We start from the raw sequence: 4,691 nt of genomic DNA, 5'->3' as shown, positions 1-4,691 counted from the left end.
AGTAGCTGGGACTATAGGCACCCGCCACAATGCCCAGCTATTTTTTGTTGCAGTTTGGATGGGGCTGGGTTTGAACCTGCCACCTCAGTATATGGGGCCAGTGCCCTACTCACTGAGCCACAGGTGCTGCCCAAGTGCTTTCTATTGTATGTTAATTATATCTCAGTAAAAGATAAACATACAAGCAATATACTTTTGTGCTTGCCTTTGTCTTATAGCATTTAGAATATATCATTGTAAATAGGAGAAATGGAAATGAATGGAAATGTTAGTCATATAACACAAAATTAGCTATTAAATTATATCAAATTAAATTTAACTTGTTACAATATTTTAAAAAAGAAAAGAAAGGAGGGCAGTACCTGTGGTTCAGTGGGTAGGGCACTGGCCCCGTATGGCGAGGGTGGCAGGTTCAAACCCAGCCCGGGCCAAAAACTGCAGAAAAAAAAAAACAAAAAAAACCTGGCCCGGCCAAACTGCAACAAAAAAATAGCCAGGTATTGTGGCAGGCGCCTATAGTGCCAACTACTCGGGAGGCTGAGGCAAGAGAATCACCTAAGCCCAGGAGTTGGAGGTTGCGGTGAGCTGTGTGATGCCACAGCACTCCACCGAGGGTGACAAAGTAAGACTCTTTCTCTACAAAAAAAGAAAAAGCTCCTGGACACAGTGGTCGATGCTGGTAATCCTAGTGGCATATAGTGAGAACTTGTCTCTACCAAAAAAAAATTTTTTTTTGAGACAGAGTCTCACTATGTCTCCCTGAGTAGAATGCCATGGTGTCACAGCAACCTCAAACTTTAGGGCTTAAGTGATTCTCTTGCCTCAGCCTCCCAAGTCATGGCACTATAGGCACCCACCACAACACCTGGCTATTTTTTTGTTGCAGTTGTCATTGTTGTTTAGCTGGCCCAGGCTGGGTTCGAACCTGCCAGCCTAATCATTGTGCTACAGGCGCCAAGCCTCAAGTGATTCTCTTGCCTCAGCCTTCCCAGTAGCTGGGACTATAGATATCTGCCACAATGCCCGGCTACTTTTTAGAGATAGGGGTCTCACTCTTGCTCTGGCTGGTCTCAAACCCGTGAGCTCAGGCAATCCACTTGCATTCGCCTAGAGTGCTAGGATTACAGGCATGAGCCACCCCACCTGGCCTACAAGAAAAAATTTTAAAACTTAGCCAGATATGGTGGCACATACCCATAGTCCTAGCTACTTGGGAGGCTAAGGTGGGAAGTTTGCTTGAGGCCAGGTATTTGAGGTTACACTGAGCTATGATGATGCCACTTCAGCTTGGGAAACAGAGCAAGACTCTGTCTTCAAAAAAGAAAGAAAACAAGGAAAGAGAAGGAAGGAAGGAGGATCTCTTGGAACATATTTGCGCACAGACAGACATAGCATCAATTTACATCTGCCAAATTAATTCTGCTTTACAATATGCCCCAGTAGTTTATAAGAATTTTGTTCTAAGCTTTCTTTCTCCTCTATTTACTCCGTAATAAATTGAAGCTGCATATTAAGTTGTTCCCTCCAGAATCCACGGTTTCCAGTTAGCCTGTTTGTGCCCTTTTGACTGTGCTTCTGGGAGCAGTAACTGAGTCTACACTCTCAAGGAGAGAACTCCTTAGAGTCCTGGAGAGTTTTGTTCCAGAAGCAGCTTTTCCAGCTGAGGAGGAGCCTCGGCTTCCATGATGCTCTGTATAAAAGAACTGAGATGTCAGCTTAAATGGTTGCTATGGACTGGGCCTCACTCCTCCCAGGGTGAGGGGCCCAGGACAGGCCTCTGAAATGGCATTTATTCCCCAAGCCAACCTGTGGGTTTAGTGGGAGAAGGCATTTGGTTGTTTTCTTCTCCCTTCAACTTTATCAGCTCTGACTCAGACCCTGCTAAAGTGGGAGAGAAGAGAGAAGTTAGAAAGCTCTATAAAGAGAAAGGAAGGTTTGCAGAGGGTGGGCATGTCGGACCTCTGGATTCACACAGAAGTGGTTTAAACTCAATACTCTCCTTTTCCAGAGTGACAAAAAGTAATAATTAGGGCTGGGTGTGGTGGCTCAGGCCTACAATCCCAGCGGCTGCAGTCAGCTGTGATGATGCCACTATACTCAGGCCTGGTGACAGGGTAAGGCCCCGTCCCCTATCCCCTAAAAAAATTAGGAACTGGGAGCTATATCCTTTACATTTCCAAGTCCCAAAGTTAGAGGAGGTCATACAGCAGAATGGTAACAAACCCAGAGTTTGGGTCAAATGATGCAAAATTGAGAATTACCTTTAACACTTAGCAGCTATGGAACCTAAGTCAACACTGGCCAAGTCCCATCCTATCTCTAATGAGCCTTGGTTTCCTGGTGTGTGTAAACCTGTTGAGGATTGAATGAAACAATACAAGGAAAGTGCTCAGCGCAGTAAATAGGAATTCAACAAGTGTGAGCTGGCCTTAGAATCAAACATGCCAAAACAGCAGGATAGGACTTGCTTCCATTTCTTTTTTTTGAGACAGAATCTCACTGTGTTGCCCTCAGAAGAGTGCTGTGGCATCATAGCTCACAGCAACTTCCAACTTTTGAGCTTAAGCAATTCTCTTGCCTCATCCTCCTGAGTGGCTGGGACTACAGGCGCATGCCACAACATCCAGCTATTAATTTTTTTTTGAGACAGAGTCTCACTATGTCACCCTCGGTAGAGTGCCTAGAGTGCTGTGGCGTTTCAGCTCACAGCAACCTCAAATTCTTGGGCTTACGTGATTCTCTTGCCTCAATCTCCTAAGTAGCTGGGACTACGTCTAGTGGCTAGGGTGCCTGCCACAACACCTGGCTATTTTTTTGTTGTAGTTGCCATTGTTGTTGGGCAGGCCTGGGCTGGGTTCAAACCCTCCAGCCTCTGTGTATGCAGCCGGCGCCCTGGCCACTGAGCTACAGGTGCCAAGCCCTATTTTCTTTTTTAGAGATGGGGTCTTGCTCTTGCTCAGGCTGGTCTAGAACCCGTGAGTTCAGGTAGTCCACCTGCCTTGGCCTCCCAGAGTACTAGGATTATATCTGCCTCAGCCTCCTAGAGAGCCACCACGCCTGGCTTTGCTTCCACTTCTAATTCTCAGCAAGTGTGAGGGGCCTGTGTTAGCTCTGGGTCTGGATTGCCTTATTGGGATAATCAGTTCTTTTCTTGGATTTTCTTGGTCTGCTTGTGTTCACACAAACTAACAGTAATCCAATCAGGGATCAGGGTTCTTTAGCGCTGATCACCTCCCTCCCCACAAGAATATTAACTCAGGTGAAAAGGAAACTTTTTTTTTTTAGAGACAGAGTCTAACTCCATCACCCTCAGTAGAGGGTCGTGGTGTCACAGCCCATAGCAACCTCCAACTCCCAGGCCCAGGCAACTCTCTTGCCTCAGCCTCCCAAGTAGCTGGGACTACAGGCGCCCACCGCAATGCCTGGTTATTTTTTGTTGCAATTTGGCCAGGGCCAGGTTTGAACCCGCCACCCTTGGTGTATGGGGCCGGCGCCCTACCCAGTCAGCCACAGGTGCTGCCCTGAAAAGGAAACTTTTAAAAGAGTTCACCCAAAAGGTGGCCCTTTCCTGTGGGCCATAAAAAAACTCACCAAGAGGAAGAGAGGGTTGGGTGTATGTTATTTTTTTCTGGATTGTCTTGTTTCTAAAAGCAGTGGAACATTCTGAGTGACAATTTTGAGGGATAGAGGGATCCAGGGGAGAGGAGGACCCAGCAGACCCAGCAGACAGAGGAGGAAAGGGACAGGAGGAAGCCTTAGCATATTACTCTGGCCAAACAGAGCCAGGAATCTCGCCAATGAGAAAGTGCAGGATTGGCAGCAACCAAAGAGATCCTGTAAGGACTTTTAGGAAGGATTCTGAGCCATAGCATGGGGCCTCCTCTGTCCAGGGCCAGGAGAATTCTGGCAGCAGCCTCCAGTCCAGGCGTGTTCCCACATAATTGAAGTCGAATGTGGGGGTGGGGGGCGGGGGGAGAGTCCTCATCTTTCTGCTTCCTGGCTGCAGAATCCTTAGCATACTGCAGTTGGCCCTATTTGGGATCAAAGCCAGCTAGTGTTGATTTTCTGCAGTGTGGAAACAAATGCAATGAAGCTGTTTTCCTGAGGCATGCATTCTGAAAGGAGGATTTTAATTTTTTTCCCCAAGGACAGGTGGGGTGGGGATGTGGGGGAGTCTGACGTGGCTCTTCTATCACTGTCCTTTTTGCAAATGGTTGGGCTCATAACTTCCGTGTTCAGAATATAAGTGGATATCCCTACAGCTAAGTCTGTCCTTTTCACAGAAGATAATTCCTAAAAAAATGTTGCTGGAAGACCCTCTGGCCCTGTGTGATAAGTGACAATTTGGTTGTTCTGATTGCAAGAGAGCAACTCTCTTTGTTCCTCCCCAAATTTTCCATTTACTCTTCTTTGCTTCTAGGTCTTTCTCTGTGATCTGTTCTTCTGCCTCAGAAATGAGTATTCCTTCTTTTCAGTTAGCACTGAAGATTTTTGGTGCTAAGTGTTATGCTAATGATGTAAAATAATACGGACAAGTCTCCTGAGTTATGGAAACACCTCATTCTTTTATTTTATTTATTTATTTATTTATTTATTGAGACAGAGCCTCAAGCTATCCCCCTGGGTAGAGTGCCGTGGCATCACGCTCACAGCAACCTCCAACTCCTGGGCTCAAGCGAGTCTCCTGCCTC

The sequence above is a fragment of the Otolemur garnettii genome, unplaced genomic scaffold, assembly GCF_000181295.1.
Source record: "Otolemur garnettii isolate 467f Iridium unplaced genomic scaffold, OtoGar3 scaffold00099, whole genome shotgun sequence".
NCBI classification, from domain to species: Eukaryota; Metazoa; Chordata; class Mammalia; order Primates; family Galagidae; genus Otolemur; species Otolemur garnettii.
This window is presented reverse-complemented; position numbering follows the sequence as displayed.